The sequence below is a fragment of the Staurois parvus genome, unplaced genomic scaffold (genome assembly GCF_062004578.1).
Source record: "Staurois parvus isolate SC_StPar_1 unplaced genomic scaffold, SC_StPar_1.0 ptg000522l, whole genome shotgun sequence".
Classification (NCBI taxonomy): Eukaryota; Metazoa; Chordata; class Amphibia; order Anura; family Ranidae; genus Staurois; species Staurois parvus.
In genome coordinates, this window is record NW_028318318.1 from 2,395,124 (window position 1) to 2,416,691 (window position 21,568).

The window sequence follows — 21,568 nt, forward strand, 5'->3', positions numbered from 1 at the left end:
ACACTCATTGGGATTTTTTTTACCAAAAACATGTAGCAGAATACATTTTGGCCTAAATTTATAACCAACTTTGAGTTTACTATATATTTTTTATAGCTGAAAGTAAAAAATATTGTTTTTCTTCAAAATTTTTGGCCTTTTTATGTTTATAGCGTGAAAAATAAAAAGCACACAGATGATCAAATACCACCGAAAGAAAGCTCTATTTGTGTGAAAAAAAGGACGTAAATTTCATTTGGGTGCAGCATTGCATGACCGCGCAATTATCAGTTGAATTAGTGCAGCGCCGAGTAGCAAAAAGAGGCCTGGTCATTAAGGGGGGTAAATCCTCTGGAGCTCAAGTGGTTAATAAGTAAAATAAACCTGCACCAAAAGAAAAAATTATATATATAATCTAAATATAAATGCTGCTGCTCATGAAAGCAAAAGCCAATCAAATATAAATGTAAACACTCTACAGTATTGCACTATTTGTGTTCTTTATTTGTTTTCCATTGCCATCTATACGTGGGGATCGCTTTTGAAGATATCAAGTACAGTTATATCTGGGGAGGATGCACCCTATCTTTCTAGCTTGTTTGACTCTTTAGCCATACCAGCACAGAGTCCACTCCATCTGGTGAGTGGGGATTGGATTGTCATTCACAGATGGTGTGAGCACTTTTGAAGATTTTGTTGACCACTATTTCTGTGATTGGCGCACACTTATAATTTTGGGAGTTTCTTTTTGGACTTTTTGCACATATGATTTTTTATTTAATTGTTTTATATAATAATAGATTTTTTTTGCACTGTGGAGTGTTTACATATGTAAATCTTAAATACCAACACAGGGGAATCTTTTCAGAATCACATGTCATAAATGAAACACACATCTCCTTGGGTAACATTCAACGTTTTTATACTAGTCATATTTTCCCAGCGTTTAAATAAACCTGGACAATTCCGACAATACTCATACAATGAAATAAATAGTACATCATCCATTCTTACATCAGTATCATTAGTCATTACTCTGAAAATATCCATCAAAACCGAAGTTGGAGTGGGATTGATCATCAAACATGTAGTTAATAGATCGGTAGGATTAAGCATATCTGACAGACATAAATTGGAAACATTCATCACTCTCCTTGCCATATAAACCCAGACATTTTCTGGTTGTTTTAACAGTTCACATGGATGTCTGTGTTGGAGCAAGGGGTCAGTCTTTTGGGGCTGCAGGCAAATGTTCATCAAGTCCTGCGGATGATTATAACTTGTACTAATCACCCAAATTGGGAGAAACACTATCACTGTAAAACAACCTATTAAAAGGAAGATTTTCCAAGAGGTTTGTGGATGTAAAAGTATGGACATCTTGATTGGTGACGGTCCGACTGTCTTCTAGTGGAACTACAGTCATGGCCGAAATTGTTGGCACCCTTGATATTTTTCCTGAAAATCAAGTATTTCACACAAAAAAGGTATTGCATTAACACATGTTTTGCTATACACATGTTTATTCCCTTTGTATGTATTGGAACAAATATAAAACAGAGGCAGAAAAGCAAATATGACATAATGTCACACAAAACCCCAAAAATGGGCTGGACAAAAGTATTGGCACCCTTAACTTAATATTTGGTTGCACACCCTTTGGAAAACATAACTGAAATCAGTCGCTTCCTATAACCATCAATAAGCTTCTGACACCTCTCACCCGGAATTTTGGACCACTCTTCCTTTGCAAACAGCTCCAGGTCTCTCTTATTGGAAGGACACCTTTTCCCAACAGCAATTTTAAGATCTCTCCACAGGTGTTCAATGGGATTTAGATCTGGGCTCATTGCTGGCCACTTCAGAACTCTCCAGCGCTTCTTTGCCATCCATTTCTGAGTGCTTTTTGACGTATGTTTGGGGTCATTGTCCTGCTGGAAGACCCAGGATCTTGGACGCAAACCCAGCTTTCTGACACTGGGCCCTACAGTGCGACCCAAAATCCTTTGGTAATCCTCAGATTTCATGATGCCTTGCACACAGTCAAGGCACCCAGTGCCAGAGGCAGCAAAACAACCCCAAAACATCATTGAACCTCCACCATATTTTACCGTAGGTACTGTGTTTTGTTCTTTGTAGGCCTCATTCCGTTTTCGGTAAACAGTAGAATGATGTGCTTTACCGAAAAGCTCTATCTTGGTCTCATCTGTCCACAAGACGTTTTCCCAGAAGGCTTTTGGCTTACTCAAGTACATTTTGGCAAACTGTAGTCTTGCTTTTTTATGTCTCTGTGTCAGCAGTGGGGTCCTCCTGGGTCTCCTGCCATAGCGTTTCATTTCATTTAAATGTCGACGGATAGTTCGCGCTGACACTGATGCTCCCTGAGCCTGCAGGACAGCTTGAATGTCTTTGGAACATGTTTGGGGCTGCTTATCCACCATCCGGACTATTCTGCGTTGCAATCTTTCATCAATTTTCCTCATCCGTCCACGACCAGGGAGATTAGCTACAGTGCCATGGGTTGCAAACTTCTTGATAATGTTGCGCACTGTGGACAAAGGCAAATCTAGTTCTCTGGAGATGGACTTGTAACCTTGAGATTGTTGATATTTTGCCACAATTTTGGTTCTCAGGTCCTCAGACAGTTCTCGTCTCCTCTTTCTGTTGTCCATGCTTAGTGTGGCACAGACAGACACACAATGCAAAGGTTAAGTGAACGTCTCTCCTTTTTATCTGCTTTCAGGTGTGATTTCTATATTGCCCACACCTGTTACTTGCCCCAGGTGAGTTTACAGGAGCATCACATGCTTGTAACATTCTTATTTATCCGCAGTTGTGAAAGGGTGCCAATACTTTTGTCCAGCCCATTTTTGGAGGTTTGTGTGACATTATGTCGAATTTGCTTTCTTTCCTCCCTTTTTTTGTTTTGTCCCAATACACACAAAGGGAATAAACATGTGTATAGCAAAACATGTGTTAATGCAATACGTTTCGTGAGAAATACATGATTTCCTGGAGAAATATCAAGGGTGCCAACAATTTCGGCCATGACTGTATATCACCTGCTTCTCTTTCTAACACGTCTGCTTCAGGATGTTTGACACCTGCTTCACCCTCTTTTGTAGTCAACACTTCAGGTGGAAGAGAACCCGGGACTTTCTTTACCCTTGACGCATGGATCCAAGCCTGAGTATCAGCAGTCAGAACTGCTGTACGTGTCACGGCTGATATCACTATGGGCTCCTCATAAGGTGGTTCCAGGACCTTGTGCTTATGTAGGGCTTTAACAACTACATGGTCTTCAGGCTTGAAGAAATGTGTTGGTTCCTGTGAGGGAAGCGGAAAAGAAAGAGATACAGTCATGGCCGAAATTGTTGGCACCCTTGATATTTCTCCAGGAAATCATGTATTTCTCACGAAACGTATTGCATTAACACATGTTTTGCTATACACATGTTTATTCCCTTTGTGTGTATTGGGACAAAACAAAAAAAGGGAGGAAAGAAAGCAAATTCGACATAATGTCACACAAACCTCCAAAAATGGGCTGGACAAAAGTATTGGCACCCTTTCACAACTGCGGATAAATAAGAATGTTACAAGCATGTGATGCTCCTGTAAACTCACCTGGGGCAAGTAACAGGTGTGGGCAATATAGAAATCACACCTGAAAGCAGATAAAAAGGAGAGACGTTCACTTAACCTTTGCATTGTGTGTCTGTCTGTGCCACACTAAGCATGGACAACAGAAAGAGGAGACGAGAACTGTCTGAGGACCTGAGAACCAAAATTGTGGCAAAATATCAACAATCTCAAGGTTACAAGTCCATCTCCAGAGAACTAGATTTGCCTTTGTCCACAGTGCGCAACATTATCAAGAAGTTTGCAACCCATGGCACTGTAGCTAATCTCCCTGGTCGTGGACGGATGAGGAAAATTGATGAAAGATTGCAACGCAGAATAGTCCGGATGGTGGATAAGCAGCCCCAAACATGTTCCAAAGACATTCAAGCTGTCCTGCAGGCTCAGGGAGCATCAGTGTCAGCGCGAACTATCCGTCGACATTTAAATGAAATGAAACGCTATGGCAGGAGACCCAGGAGGACCCCACTGCTGACACAGAGACATAAAAAAGCAAGACTACAGTTTGCCAAAATGTACTTGAGTAAGCCAAAAGCCTTCTGGGAAAACGTCTTGTGGACAGATGAGACCAAGATAGAGCTTTTCGGTAAAGCACATCATTCTACTGTTTACCGAAAACGGAATGAGGCCTACAAAGAACAAAACACAGTACCTACGGTAAAATATGGTGGAGGTTCAATGATGTTTTGGGGTTGTTTTGCTGCCTCTGGCACTGGGTGCCTTGACTGTGTGCAAGGCATCATGAAATCTGAGGATTACCAAAGGATTTTGGGTCGCACTGTAGGGCCCAGTGTCAGAAAGCTGGGTTTGCGTCCAAGATCCTGGGTCTTCCAGCAGGACAATGACCCCAAACATACGTCAAAAAGCACTCAGAAATGGATGGCAAAGAAGCGCTGGAGAGTTCTGAAGTGGCCAGCAATGAGCCCAGATCTAAATCCCATTGAACACCTGTGGAGAGATCTTAAAATTGCTGTTGGGAAAAGGTGTCCTTCCAATAAGAGAGACCTGGAGCTGTTTGCAAAGGAAGAGTGGTCCAAAATTCCGGGTGAGAGGTGTCAGAAGCTTATTGATGGTTATAGGAAGTGACTGATTTCAGTTATGTTTTCCAAAGGGTGTGCAACCAAATATTAAGTTAAGGGTGCCAATACTTTTGTCCAGCCCATTTTTGGGGTTTTGTGTGACATTATGTCATATTTGCTTTTCTGCCTCTGTTTTATATTTGTTCCAATACATACAAAGGGAATAAACATGTGTATAGCAAAACATGTGTTAATGCAATACCTTTTTTGTGTGAAATACTTGATTTTCAGGAAAAATATCAAGGGTGCCAACAATTTCGGCCATGACTGTATATCACCGTAGATGCCATTCAGCAGACCTTTGGTCCATGGGGTAGGAAATGATCTGCCCATTAAAATTTCAAAAGGTGACAATTAAGTTGTTTTGTTTGGTGGCATCCTGATTACAGCCAACACTGCGGGCAGATAAGTCTCCCACTTAACAAATGTACCTCCAGTAGCTTTTTTCAACTTCTCCTTAATCGTCCTGTTCATCCTCTGAAATATGTGAGGGATGTGAAATAACCATTAATTTGGCTACAAGAGGGCATCCTTATCTCAGAATGATTTCCTTGCACAAAATTTTGGCCACAGTGGAGGCATCCTCTTTGTTAGTGATAAAAACCTCCGGCCATTTTGAAAATGTATCCACTATAACCAGCAGATACCTCTCTTGTTGTTAGGTATGTGTGTAAAATCAATCTGTAATTCCTCAAAAGGACCCTGTGGTGGAGGAATACATTCATTTTGACCATACTGTTGTCCTATATTATTGTTCCTCAAACAAATAACACACCTTCCTAACTGATCTTGCACCCGTTGTGACAAATTCTGTATACAAAAACGCTTTTTAATTTCCTGCAAAGTCATCTGTCATCCTCTGTGCTCTATGCCATGAAACTGTGCTGTAAGAACCAGTGAACTGTGCTGTGGTATCCCAATGATCCCCTCTTTGGACATTAGCCCGTTCTGGTCCAATGTCAAACCTTTATCTTTCCAATATTCAATATCCTCTTTTGTGGCTATGTACTGTAATTATTTGAGTAACTGTTGTTCTGTGAGCGTGGGCAGCTCTAACATAGTCAAAACAAGACTGGCAGTCTCCTGTAAAGGCTGCAAAGCAGCTTCCTTGGCCGGCCAATGCATTTTCCTTGGTCAGCCAATGCATTACCCAGAGCTATGGGGTCATGTGAAGATGTGTGGGCTTTACATTTGATAACAGCAATACTACGGGGTTTGTGTATGGCTTCTAAAAGATCATTCACTAAAGATGCATGAGAAATACCTTTACCATCTGCTGTAACAAATCCCCTTCACTGCCAAATCTTGTCAAAATCATGCACTACAACAAATACATATTTGGAATCTGTGTAAATGTTAACATCTTTTCCTTCAAATAATTCACAAGCACGGGTCACGGCTTTAAGTTCTGCAGCCCGTGCTGAGAGATAAGGGAGGGGCTTTGCTTCCCAAACCTTATCTGGGAGTTGGACAACTGCATAACCTGACAAGTAGACATTATCATTAGGTCTTGTGCATGAACCATCTACAAAAATATCAACACTCCCTTTTACTGGCTCTTGCAACATGTCATATCTGGGAGTAGTGTTTTCATGTATAATTGAAACACAATCATGTTCCTCGGGAGTAATGTCAGATTCTGATTTCAAACCAAGCATGCCATTTAAACAGCAATATGTCCTGAACTTGGAGAGGAGTATTTAATAGATAAATTAACAGTGGAAGTGAGAATAACCTCCTAGATTGTAAGCTCGAAAGAGCAGGGCCCTCAATCCCCTCATGTTTTGCATTGTATTGGTATTGTTCTGTCACATGTTCTGTTCCCCTCTGTAATGTACAGCGCTGAGCGAACTATTGGCGCTTTATAAATACTGTATAATAATAATAATAAGAATAATACTCACTGGCTCTTTGAGCTGTCGTGTTGGGTAGTAAGATTCTTCAGAATTTGTAATATGTGATGTGTAGTATGTAACACTGTATTATGTCCTCTAAAGCTCTCAGACACGCCGGCGTGCCTTGCACAGGCACAGGGACTACTTTGGAAAAATAGGCTACTGGGCGCATGCCGCCCCCCCTATGTTCCTGAGTGACTACCACTGCCATGGTTTTACAATTGTCTCTAGCATACACATGAAAAAGAGCTTTGCAAGAAGGCAAGCCCAATGCAGGAGAGGAAACTAAAGAGGACTTCAAGGTTTTGTAGGCATCTTGTAAATCTTGGGTCTACTTTATTTGGTTGGGTGCTTGACCTTAGTACTTTTCCTCAGTATGTTGTCATAGTGTGAACAGTCAGTTATCCATTGCCTGCAGTTATTTACCATACCAAGAAAGGAAAGCATGTCTTTCTTAGTCACTGGGCAGGGCAGACCCAGAATTACTTGGATCCTTGACTTACTCACAGTGCGCATACCTTTTGTTAGAGTGAAACACAGATATTCAACAGACTGTTTGCAATATTGAATTTTATGCTTCGCTACCTTGTGTCCTTCATCACCCAAATAAGCTAACAGAGACAAACTATCCTGCCTACATGCCTCTCTGCTTGGAAGGCAAACCAAGATATCATCAACATACTGTAGGAGCACTGAACAATGACAGGGAATCCATCCCTTTAGGGACTCATGGAGTGCCATTGAATATACCGCCGGAGAATCGACATAGCCCATAGGCATACAACGCCAGGTTATTTGGCAATCACCAATAGTAATTGTGTCTCTTCATCAACTGGGATGGAAAAAAACGCATTACTTAGATCAAGGATGGTGTAATATTGCATTGTGCAGGGAATAGAGGTCACCAAGGACAATACATCTGGGACAATTGGGGCCACTGGTACTACAAGAGCATTTACTGCCCTCAAATCTTGAACAAATCTGTATGAACCATCGGGCTTTTTAACAGGATTAACTGGGGTATTCACAGGGGTCAAAATTCTCTATTTGAATGCCTACCAACTTTTCCTTGGCCAAAGGGTATTGCTTCTGAAAAACTGGGTGTGTGTTAGGCTTCAGTGTGGCTTCATATGGTATACACAATATAAATCCTACATCCAACTTATCCTTTGTCCACACTTTGGGATCTACCTCCTCCAATTCCTCTCTTGCAACAAATCAATATGGGGATTCCATGTGAACACCTCCTTCAGGGCTTACTGTAATGACACTTTCTAACTTTCCCAATAAATCTCTGCCTAACAAATTTACCGGACAATTTGGAATGGCCTTAAAAGAATGATTTACAATGTGACTTCACCCATAGGGATTGCTCACCTCTTACGGTAGAGTTCCCCAAGTTTTGGTTAAAATCCCAGTTATTCCCACAGAGGGTTCACACTCCAGTACGGCACCCTTGTAACATGAACGGGTAGCTCCCATATCAGTTACGAAAGATAACATCACACCTCCTACCAAGAGATATAGAGGGTTGTTCAGCGTATTTAGAAGAGAGGTGGGGGAGCATGAGGGGAACACCTTCTGGGCAGCCCTATTGTTGATTCTGCCATTGGAAGGGATATTTCACAGCAGGCTGTGCAGCGGGAATAAAGTGAGGTGCTTGTGGTGAAAGAGCTTGTGAAGACACACTTGATATTTACTGATTCTGTGGTGTCACATTTGGGCACTGATTTCTCCAATGTCTGGACTGGCCACAGGAAAAACAGTAGTCATTCCTGGGATTAAAAACTCTAACTCTCCCCCCTCTTCCCCTCCCCTTGGTGTTGCTCCTAAACTGTCCCATCTGATTCCATCGGTCTGGCATTTCTAGGATCAAAACAAATCAAACAGCCTGCTGAACCTTTCTCCATTACTCGGTTTCAACCCCAGGCATAACCACCTGTATACAGTGAGGAACAGAAGTATTTGAACACCCTGCGATTTTGCAAGTTCTCCCAGTTAGAAATCATGGAGGGGTCTGAAATTTACATTGTAGGTGCATTCCCACTCTGAGAGACAGAATTTAAAAAAAAAAAATCAGGAAATCACATTGTATGATTTGTAAAGAATTTATTTGTCTTGCACTGCTAAACATAAGTATTTGAACACCTGAGAAACAGCAAGAATTCTGGCTCTCAAAGACCTGTTACTGTGCCTTTAAAAAGTCCACCTCTACTCCACTCATTAATCTAACTTAGTAGCACCTGTCTGAGCTCTTTTAAAACACCTGTCCACCCCACAATCAGTCAGACACCAACTACTACCATGGGCAAGACCAAAGAGCTGTCAAAAGACACCAGAGACAAAATTGTGGACCTCCACAAGGCTGGAAAGGGCTACGGGGCAATTGCAAAGCAGCTTGGTGAAAGTAGATTAACTGTTGGTGCAATTGTTAGAAAATGGAAGAGGCTAAAGACGACTGTCAGTCTCCCTCGGACTGGGGCTCCATGCAAGATCTCACCTCGTGGGGTATCACTGATGATAAGAAAGGTGAGGAATCAGCCCAGAACTATAAGGGAGGAGCTGGTCAATGACATGAAGAGAGCTGGGACCACAGTTTCAAAGGTCACTGTTGGTAGAACACTACGCCGTCATGGTTTCAAATCATGCATTGCACGGAAGTGTTAGGATCCGCCCGGCAGTGTCTCTAGCAGCCCACAGCGCGGAGTTCCTCAGGGCGCGGGTCTAAGTCCCAATCTGCGATTCACCAGGGCCCCTGATGGTGGGGATGGACTTGGCACAGACTGAGAACAGGTCGCGACCCCTGAGTATGTCCGGAAATGGTAGAGAGCACCATCAGGGGTGTGCGAGAAACGGAGTCTGATGTGAAGAGGCTGGCAGACTTACTGACAGGGAGCGATCCGTGCGGGATAGATGGATGGATGATCTGGGTAGCGTGAGGCGTAGTCAGGCAGGCCAGGTCAGTAATGTGCGGGCAGCGAGGTACCAGAGGAGTAAGCAGAGAATGGTCGGAGTCACAAGCCAGGTTCAACAATTAGCGGGCAGCGCGGTACAAAGGATCAGGCAGAAGGATGGTCAGGCAAGCCATGGGTTAATCAGGAGAAATCAGCAGGGTCAGGTACAATGCAGAGGTCGGCAACAGAATAATCACAGGATCAGGAATCAGGAACAGAGCAGATAAGACCAAACGGCAAAATTTTGACATACCTCTGTTCTGTTTAAATAGCCCGCCCTGCACTGTTATTAGTGCCAGGCATGTGTCCGCGATCGCGAGTGCGCATGCGCGGCCATCGCCGCAGCCGCGCTCGCCCAGGTCCCGTCGCCCGCTGGCTAGAGCGTGTCGGTGTTCTGTGCATGCGCCACCCGGCGCGATGCTGCAGAACACCCACGCCCTGACATTGCCCCCCCCTACGGGCAGCTGCCGGATGCCAAATTGCTCTCTCTTGTGTTTGTGGTTATCGAAAAATTCCCGAATCAGTCTAGGGGCATGGACGTTCTGGGCTGGTTCCCATGAGTTTTCTTCCAGCCCGTACCCTTTCCAATTAATGAGGAATTGAGTCTGGCCTCTCCTTTTTCTGCAGTCTAGAATTTTTTCGACCTCAAATTCCTCTTCCCCATCAATGTTCATGGCCTCCGGAGGCCTAGATCTCCGGTTCGGGGATGGATCCGGTGCCGCGGGTTTCAACAAGGACACATGAAACACTGGGTGTATTTTAAAGGATTCAGGGAGTATGAGCTCATATGCCACCTCTTTAATCTTCCTTCTCACCTTGAATGGACCCATGAATTTTGGTCCCAATTTTCTTGACAGGCATCACATCTTTAGATTTGTTGTGGCTAGCCAGACCTGGTCCCCCGGATGCAGAACAAGCTCGCCTCTCCTTCTTTTATCGAAGGCCTTCTTACTATCTTCTTGGTCTTTTGTGATAGCCTCCTGTAGCACCCTGTTATTTGTTGAAAAGAACTGTAACATGTCTTGTGTAGCTGGTACTGGACTCTCTGGAATCGTGTCAGGTAGAAATGTCGGATGGAATCCGTAGTTGGCAAAAAACTGAGATTGTTGAGTAGCAGAGTGGTTCGCATTATTATAAGCGAACTCGGTCAGCGGCAAGAGAGTCAGCCAGTCATCCTAAAGGAACGAAGTGTAGCATCAGAAATACTGCTCCAGGGTCTGATTTGTACGTTCCTTCTGTCCGTTGGTCTGTGGGTGGTATGCTGAGGATAATGACAGTTTGATTCCCAGAGTCTCGCATAGTGCTCTTCAGAATTTAGAGGTGAACTGGACTCCTCTATCTGAAACAATGTCCTTTGAGACCCCATGAAGTCTTACCACCTCCTTTATGAATATTTGAGCTGTCTCTGCAGCGGATGGTGTGTTCTTTAGAGGCAGAAAATGGGCCATCTTAGATAGGCGGTCCACCACCACAAAGATGGCGGTATGGTCTTGGGATGGTGGGAGCTCTACAATGAAATCAATGGAGATCATCTCCCATGGCCTGTTAGGTATGGGTAAGGGTCGTAACAGACCCAAGCTTTGTTCCTGGAAGGCTTATTCTTCTGGCAGACCGCACAGGTTTTCACGTATGTTTCGCAATTGTTCGACATGCTGGGCCACCAGAACACACATTGCAGCAGTTCCAATGTTTTCCGGACCCCAAAGTGGCCAGCTAGAGGATGATCATGGTAGTGACCCAAGACTGCAGTGCGGGATTCTTCGGGTACCATGATCCGTCCCTCTTTCCACCAAAGTCCTTCCTTATTTTGCAACGGAACTCCTGGTAGGTTTGGCAGTTCTATGGACGCCGCCTGTAATTGGAACCGTAGCTCGGTTTTTAGCGCGAGGAAATTCCCAGAAGACAGGATGGTGACTGGTTTGTGGGGTTCTTCCGGATCTGCAAACATACGGGAGAGTGCATCGGGTTTTGTGTTCTTTGATCCGGGCCTATATGTGATGTGGAACACAAATCTAGAGAAAAAGAGTGCCCACCTAGCCTGACGTGGTCTCAAGCGCTACGCCATCCTCAGGTACTCAAGATTCTTATGGTCCGTGAAAATTAGTATTGGGTGCAAGGCTCCCTCCAGTAAATACCTCCACTCCTCCAATGCTGCCTTGCTGGCCAGAAGTTCCCGGTCCCCAATGTCGTAATTCCTCTCCGCAGATGACAGTTTCCTGGAGAAAAATGCCACGGGGTGCATCAGTTCCTTGACGCCCTTCCTTTGGGATAGTACAGCCCCTAACGTGTTTTCAGATGCATCTACCTCTAAGATGTAGGGTAGTGAGGAATCCGGATGGCTCAATATGGGGGCTTTGGTGAACAACCTCTTCAGAGACTCGAAAGCTATTTATGCCTCAGGTGTCCACCTGATATGCACTCCTTGTTTGGTGAGGGGGGACACAAAGCCTGAAAAGTTCTTGATAAATTTTCTGTAAAAATTGGCGAAGCCAATGAATCGCTGCACACCCTTTTTGTCCACCGGCACCGGCCATTCCAGAATCGCAGAGATCTTTTGGGGGTCCATGGCTACCCCGGTGGTGGAAATGATTAGACCTAAAAAGAGGATGCTGTGCTGCTCAAAACTGCACTTCTCTGCTTTTGCGTATAGGCCATGTAGACGGAGCGGTTCCAGCACACTTTTAACGTGACCTCTATGCTCTTCCAGGGATGCAGAGAAGATCAGAATGTCATCTAGATAGATGACCACAAAAACATCCAGGAAATCTCTGAACACATCATTAATGAAGTGTTGAAACGTTGCGGGGGCATTGCATAGACCGAAGGGCATTACCAAATATTCGAAGTGCCCAAACCTAGTACGGAAAGCAGTTTTCCACTCATCTCCCTCCCGAATACGGACCAGATTGTAAGCTCCCCTTAGATCCAGTTGCGTAAAAATGGACGCTGTCCTGAGCCTCTGAAATAATTCCGGTACCAAGGGAAGTGGGTAACGGTTCTTCACCGTGATCTTATTGAGTTCTCTGTAGTCCATACAGGGTCTCAAGGATTTATCTTTCTTCTCGACAAAGAAAATACCTGCCCCGGCCGGGGACGTGGAAGGACGTATGAACCCTTTCTGTAGATTCTCGTCTATATACTCCTTGAGTACTCCCAATTCTCTCTCAGATAAGGGAAAAATTTGCCCTAAAGGTACCTCGGATCCAGGAAGTAGGTCAATCGGGCAATCATAGGCCCTGTGTGGGGGAAGGTTGTCTGCTCCTCGTTTGCTAAACACGTCAAGGAATTTGTGGTAGGCCGGGGGAATGAGTTGCGTCAATTCTGCGTCAATATCCAAGCATAACAGTGAGCGTGGAGCCACCGGCTCCTGTGGACAACAGTGCTCCTGACAGTATGGGGAGCAGAACTGGAGGGTACCAGTTTTCCAATTAATCTGGGGGTCGTGGGCTTGTAGCCACAGAAGCCCCAGAATAATTAGAAACAGAGGGGATGCGATGGCATCCAAATGAAGGAATTCCCAATGGTGCCCGGCAACTGTAACACAGAGAGGTGGGGTCTCCCGGGCTACTACCCCTGACTTGATTCAGGACCCATCAGCCAGAAAGATGTTAAATCCACATTCCTTAGTTTGTAGGGGAATCTGAAACTGTGCTGCAAAACCCAGATCTAAAAAGCAGCTACAGGCCCCGGAATCAACGATCGCAGTTGCCGTCACAATCCTTCCGGGGAGCTGGAATGAGACAGGTACCGCTAAGTAACTAAAACCATTAACAGCAGTGGAAGATGTGGCAAAAAAAACAGTTGCACACTTACCCACTTTTGCTGGGCAGGAACGTACCATGTGGCCCGCTTCCCCACAGTACATGTACAGATTGTTGCGTCGACGTCTCTGGAGTTCCTCGGGTGTTAAGGAGGGACGAGTTAGCCCCACTTGCATCAGTTCAGGTGTGTCCGCTGTCTCCGTATTGCGATTCCCAGTAGGCAAAGTGGCCTGCCCCGGGGCATGGGGTAACATCCACGCAGGCCTCAGACCCTGGCCGGACCTCTCCACCCTGCGTTCTCGCAAGCGTCGGTCAATCTGGATAGCCAGAGTAATGAGATCTTCCAATGTGGCTGGTATGCCCACCCTGGCTAGTTCGTCCTTCAATGACTTGTACAGACCGATGCGGAACTGATGGCGCAGGGCCACATCGGTCCATTGCGTATCTTCCATCCAACGCCTGAACTCTGCTGCGTACTCCTCAGCCGCCCTACGACCCTGTCTGAGTGTTTGAAGGGCTGATTCGGCTGAAGCTGCTCATTCTGGGCTTTCGTACAGGAGAGCCATTGCTTCAAAGAAAGTTGACACTGACTCCAGCTGTGGTTGCTGGGTCTCCAGTAACCAGTGGGCCCAGACCTAGGGTTCGTCCTGCAACAGTGAGATAATAAACCTCACTTTCACGGATTCCGTGGCAAATATCCATGGCTGCAGCCTGAAGTACAGCTGGCAGGCATTGCAGAAGGCCCTGAACTTAGTGCGATTCCGATTGAATCGCTCTGGCATAGGGACATGAGGTTCCGGCATGGATGTAGAGGCCGCAGCTCCAGCAGGAGTTCCTGGAGTGCTGCCGACCGAAGATGAGGGACCCGGGTCTTGGGGTGCCGGGGTGGAAGTGGTCAATGTTTGGATCCGACCTTCCAAGGGGGTATAACCCTCCTGTAGTGTTTTTACCACCTGGGTTAGTGCCGCCAGGTGCTGACATATATCCTCCAGCGGGGATGGTCCTCTTCCAGGCTCCGACATTTTGGCTGTTTGGTACTGTTAGGATCCGCCCGGCGGTGTCTCTAGCAGCCCACAGCGCGGAGTTCCTCAGGGCGCGGGGTCTAAGTCCCAATCTGCTATTCACCAGGGCCCCTGATGGTGGGGATGGACTTAGCGCAGACTGAGACCAGGTCGCGACCCCTGAGTATGTCCGGAAATGGTAGAGAGCACCGTCAGGGGTGTGCGAGAAACGGAGTCTGATGTGAAGAGGCTGGCAGACTTACTGACAGGGAGCGATCCATGCGGGATGGATGGATGGCTCATCTGGGTAGCGTGAGGAGTAGTCAGGCAGGCCAGGTCAGTAATGTGCGGGCAGCGAGGTACCAGAGGAGTAAGCAGAGAATGGTCGGAGTCACAAGCCAGGTTCAGCAATTAGCGGGCAGCGCGGTACAAAGGATCAGGCAGAAGGATGGTCAGGCAAGCCAGGGGTTAATCAGGAGAAGTCAGCAGGGTCAGGTACAATGCAGAGGTCGGCAACGGAATAATCACAGGATCAGGAATCAGGAACAGAGCAGATAAGACCAAATGGCAATTTTGACATACCTCTGTTCTATTTAAATAGCATGCCCTGCGCTGTCATTGGTGCCAGGCGCGTGTCCACAATCGCGAGTGCGCATGCACGGCCATCGCCACAGCCGCGTTCGTCCAGGTCCCATCGCCTGCCGGCTAGAGCGTGTCGGTGTTCTGCGCATGCACAGCCCGGCGAGATGCTGCAGAACACCCACGCCCTGACAGGAAGGTTCCCCTGCTCAAGTCATCACATGTCCAGGCCCGTCTGAAGTTTGCCAATGACCATCTGGATGATCCAGAGGACGCATGGGAGAAAGTCATGTGGTCAGATGAGACCAAAGTATAACTTTTTGGTCTAAAATTCACTCGTCGTGTTTGGAGGAAAAAGAAGGATGAGTTGCATCCCAAGAACACCATCCCTACTGTGAAGCATGGGGGTGGTAACATCATGCTTTGGGGGGGCTTTTCTGCGAAGGGGACAGGACGACTGCACTGTATTAAGGAGAGGATGAATGGGGCCATTTATTGTGAGATTTTGAGCAACAACCTCCTTCCCTCAGTCAGAGCTTGAAGATGGGTCGTGGCTGGGTCTTCCAACATGACAACGACCCGAAGCACACAGCCAGGATAACCAAGGAGTGGCTCCGTAAGAAGCATATCAAGGTTCTGGAGTGGCCTAGCCAGTCTCCAGACCTAAATCCAATAGAACATCTTTGGAGGGAGCTGAAACTCCGTGTTGCTCAGCTACAGCCCCGAAACCTGACAGATCTAGAGGAGATCTGTGTGGAGGAGTGGGCCAAAATCCCTGTTGCAGTGTGTGCAAACCTGGTCAAGAATTACAGGAAACGTTTGACCTCTGTAATTGCAAACAAAGGCTTCTGTACCAAATATTAACACTGATTTTCTCAGGTGTTCAAATATTTATGTTCAGCAGTGCAAGACAAATAAATTCTTTAAAAATCATACAATGTGATTTCCTGAATTTTTTTTTTAATTCTGTCCCTCAGAGTGGAAATGCACCTACATCGTGAATTTCAGACCCCTCCATGATTTCTAAGTGGGAGAACTTGCAAAATCGCAGGGTGTTCAAATACTTCTGTTCCTCACTGTATATATAATTCCTAATTCCCTCGTTGTCAAATCTAATCCTGCATCTTCTTTCCAGACCTTCTTAAATATTTTTAGGAACTCCATAGTTGATTCCTTACTGCCCTGCTTACAAGCAACTGCTGTAGCTAGTGACTGTTTATCTTTCCATAACCTTCGCATCTCTTCAGCTAACTCCTTCCACATCTGTTCCTGTCCCGCGACAGAACTCCACTCGTAGTCTGCAGCCGGTTTAAGTGGTTCATGAAAATCAGAAATAGTAGGCACGTTGACCCAAATCCTACCTGATTCCATATCATATCCCAAAATTCCATTGATGATTATCCTCATGTTCTGTTGTGAACACTGTCGTCCCTTAGTTGCTCTATTCAAGTAGTTAACGGCAGCAATGAGTTTTTTCTGAGGATAAGGACAACCCTTTATAATGCCGTTAACTTCAGTCAATTCCATTGGCTTTATCACCACATCATTTCCCACAATGATGTAGGGGTAAGCTTGGGTGGCTCCCTCGTCATCTGCTGCGTCTTTTCTGGACCTCAAATGATACCTACCGAAATTCTTCTGAATTATCCTGCTCCTGCTGACTCACCTCTACATCTCCTTTTGAATCTTCTGACTCCTCACTTGCTTTGTCCCTCTTCTGTACTGTCTGCTTTCTTACCAATGATGTCTGTCTTCTTGATTTCATTGCCTTTTTTCCTACCTTGCCTTTTTTACCTTTTTTCCTTCTTGGCCCTGGGCGACAGAGCAGCCAGTTTGCTGCATCTGGTCAAATGTATTTTCCAATGTAACTTTTGTTTTGTTGTGGTGGTTTATGTAAGGATATATATTATTTATAAAGGGCGTGTCCCTTTCCCTTAGATGAAATATTACAGTGCCTCCAGCCGTTAAAATACGGCAAATATTTAGTAAACCAATAATTTGGACACCTTGATAATTTGATCACCACTTATTATTATACCTTGAATTCTTTTAGCCAATATGATTTCGTACCATACACACAAAATTTGCCTTATAATAGATAAATATAAAAATTTATTTATGTACAAAAATTATATATATATTAACACAAAACGCAAAAGACTGGTGATAAATGAATATTGGTACACACAATCAAAGATATATCCTACCAATGTAAGACACACTAATCAAGTTTCTAACTAATTACATCAATCACAAATTTTTTATGATATGATTATTTATTAAATTTATTAATAATTAATAATTTCGAATATCTCAAAGGTTATATTCTCACATGCCGTGGCCATAGGCTTGCAAGAAGTAAGCCCTTGATATGTGATACTCTGGTTATTAATATTCAATAAATTATGAAATATGGAAAAATTTATAATATGGCAATAAACAATTTTTAACAGTAACACAGTATCTGACTACATATATCTAACTATCCAATATTGTTGTAATACACTACGGTAATTTTTATGATTCTACACAACAGAGGAAATAATTAATACAACATCAAATAAACATCTCACCACACCCGGACGTCAGACTAGGCAACTCTCCCGTGGATTTAGCTGGCAGTGGAACGCCTTTAGACTGATATATAGGCAAGTGATAGATTCAATAGGGGAGAATGTAGGAAGTTATAAGATTAGAGGTTTAAAGTTTTAGGAAGTTTGAAAAGATGGAAGAGTAGTTATTCAGTAGAGATCTTCTTCAGATGTCAGGTCTTTCCATCAGGTCTTATGAGGGTTCTTCTTTTTCATGAGGTTTTTTTTTTTTTACAGCACATGGGCTTTTTATATCCACTAGTCCATTGTTCTAAGATACCTTCCCACCAGGCTTCCTGATTGGCTAGTTGAGAAATGTGTGTACATAAGCTATTTCTCACCTGCCCGCCAGGTGGCGGTCATGTATCACAGAACAATGTGAGCACTTGAGATGACTCATACCTTGGGTGAAATCTTCAGGTAATTTCAGGAATAAAATATACGGCTCTTTCCAGATATAGCAGTGATACCTATATTATTCTAAATAGGGACCATGGAATATAGGTGTATATTAGGTTATTCCTCCTTGAAGTACCATCCTGTTTGTTTCCTGATAAGACATGTAACTAATGCTAGTTTATAATACATCTTACTTCCCATCATCTCAATACTCAAGTTAGTGATATATAGTTCCCATTGCTGAGTATTTAGTGGTGTTTAAAGTCTATGACATCTTATTTATAATCTGTTTTTGTAATACATTTTTGTAATGATATACAGTGAACTTTTAGACTTAAATGTCCTGAATTTCACCCCTTTGTTTCAGAATCAACATTTTTCTCTGTGTAGGGAAAAAAACTCTCTATTTGCATGGCCCTTGTATTGGGCTCATAGTAAACAATTGTTAATGCTTTCACCCTTGGTGAACAATAGTATATGGTAATAGTTTCAGAGGTCTGTTGGTTCATCACACTCTACAAGGTTTGGGTAAGCTCTCAGACAATCAGTTTGGTTCCTCTATTGTCATGTCCAGACCTTGTATATGTTTACCTGCTTATTGAAGTCTGAATGATGGTGTTTGATCACCTGTAGAACTTTAAAATAGTATTGTCTCTAGGAGGAAAGAAAAACAATCCCTTTACCCATTACATTTCTCTAGCTAGATGGTTCAACCAAGACAAAATTAACTCTTAGCATCCGGCTATTGCTGAGCTGTTTGCCATATAATATTATGTCTTGATAAAAGTCATATTTTTGAGACATGATTCAAAAGCCCACAACAAAATCCCCCTTTGTTTGGGGTACAGGCACGTGTATAGGGGTGTCTGTGTCGCAAAGCATGAGTGGGGCTTTTGGCTAGAGTGATTGTTCGTCTTCTCCGGTGAAGGGAATGAAATAATAAAAAAAAATTTCCGATAACAAAATGGCAGCGGTAATGCTGGTTGTTCCTCAACTTGACTCGGCGTCTTTAGATGGACACTTCCGATGACGATCCTGGTCTTGTGATGAGGCCGGCCTGGCCTGGCACATCCACCTTGGGGTCCATGGGTCCTCCGCACGACAGGTCTCTTAGACGGTCTCCTAGGCGGGTCTTTTCCTCTGGACTGGCCCTTGGTGGCCTGGGACATCAGGTTATCGTCTCCGGATCGATCTCTGGCATCTGGTCTTTCCCACAGGACATTATAGCTTCCTTCTAGGGTCCGGTCATTGACACCTCCGATCGCCGGTCTGGTCATAGTCTGGGCCTTCCTTTCTAAATTATTAAAATGAACAGTTTAAGTAATGGATATACATAAAATTATGTTACTGGATCCTGTAAGGCAAAAGATGAATTATATGTTTAAAGGAAATTTAATAATGATCTCAATATCTCCAGATAGGAATTGGTGAGTTCAGTCTTCCAACAACTGCAATTGAGACTTCGGATGGCAAGCACGTAATTGGTTGATGTGCACCCATCTATCACTGATTTCACCATACCGGGTAACCTGCAATTTATATGCGACCGGAGAGATTTTATCAATGATAGAGAACGGACCTTTCCAAGATGGAAGGAATTTCCGTTCCTTGATCTGGTCTCTTGCAAAGTTGTATAGATAGATCTTGTCACCAATCTCATATTCCTTCTTGGAGGTTTTGAGATCATAGTATGTCTTAGCACTAGTTGCAGCTCTTTCCAAATTTCGCTGGGCAAAGGCAAAAGCATATTGCAGATGTTTACGTAAATCCTCTATGTACTGGTGTGTGGTGGTAGCATTGATCAAATTTTGATCTGTAGTGCGATACAATAAGTGCTGGGGCAGTACCATCCGTCTACCTGTCATCAGTTCAAAAGATGACATTTTTGTAACTGTATTCGGAGTAGCCCTCAACGCCATCAGGACCAGCGGAAGTTTAACATCCCAGTCCTTGCCTGTTTCCTTAACAAATTTCTTAAGGACGTTAACGATGGTCTGATTGTATCGTTCTACACCACCACTAGAGGCTGGCCGATAGGCGATATGCAATTTCCTTTTAACCCCCAAAATTTTCCACAGTTTGGCCATCACTTCGCTAGTGAAGTGCGATCCTCTATCAGACTCTATCCTCTGAGGTAAACCAAAACGTGAAAATACATGATTTATTAGCAATGCAGCACATGTTTCGGAGCTATTATTTGGTGCTGGTATACATTCGACATACTTGGTGAATAAACATGTAACTGTTAACATATACCGATTTCCTCGTGAAGATTTTGTTACTGGCCCAATAAAATCCATCTGAAGGTCTGACCAAGGCATACATATCCCCCTCTTTTGGAGAGGTGCTCTGTGAGTTGGCTTGGTAGGTTGAAATTGGGGACATATTAGGCAACCTTGGCAGTATTCCTTCACATCACGTAACATATGAGGCCAGTAGGCATAATCCCGCAGGATCTCATACGTGATCTTTTCCCCACGATGACCGGAAGTGGGAGCATCATGGGCATGCTGTAGCATCAAACCTCTAAATTTAAGTGGGACGACCCATTGTTGTACGCCACCCTTCGAGGTTCGTATCAACAATCCCTGGTATAAAGAGAATTGGGATTTGGATTTCATTAAGATACGTAAATCCTCCTTCCCACTACATACTTCCTTATTTATGGGATTTTGGTTGGGATCTTCTATATGACTATAAAACAAGCCAATTATTGGGTCTTCTTTTTGGGCAGTAATTAAATCCTCACTAGGAGAATCGTGACTCCACTGTAATGCATTTGGATCACCAGCTGTTCTGGCCTGTTGCCTGGTGACAGCTTCGACCTGTACGGTACCTAAAAATTGGTCAATGTCTAACAGTTCACCGGTGATTGCCCCTTCCTTGGCTAGAGAATCGGCCAGATCGTTCCCTTCTTTCTCGGCACCTAGAACCTTGGAGTGGCCTTTGGTCTTCTTGAAGTGCAGGGTGAGATCATTGGACCTTACCAGTTCATCGATGTGACAAAAGAGCTTACCATGTTTCACGGGTTTGTGATTACTCTTGTTCATGTTGTTTCGCTTCCACCTAGGAAAATACTCCACAAAACTATTCCTGACATAATTGGAATCGGTTATGATGGCACACTCTCTGATGTTGAACTCTATAGCCATCTCAACTGCTCTAAGAATTGCAGTAAGTTCAGCAACCTGACTGCTTTTTGGTCCAAGTTTGTATCCCACAGAAATTGGGGTGACACCTTGGGTCCAAACGATTCCAATACCTGCCACTAGTTGGAGCTGTTCCCCATCCTTGCGATGAAAAGCACAACCATCCACATATACACACGGCAGCTGTTTACAGTATTCTTCATCATAAACCTTGTAGGGAGAGAACAGTTGTTCTTCCAGAAAGTCAGTGTCCGGGGCCTCCATAGCAGGCGTAGTTGCGGAACAATCATGGAGCTCGGCTAGGCCCTGGGCTACTGGACTTTCCTTGTTCTGTTTGTACCGAATTTCAAGAGGCCACCCTTGCAAAGACAAAGTCCAAGCAGTGATGCGGCTATTAGACACATTTCCTCCCTTGATACGTTCACTCTTTAAATACTGTAAAGGCTGGTGTGCCGTTTCAACAATGATTCTCTCTCCCTGAATGTAACTGCGAAAATTCTGTAATGCCCACACGGTGGACAATAGAGCTTTTTCACAGT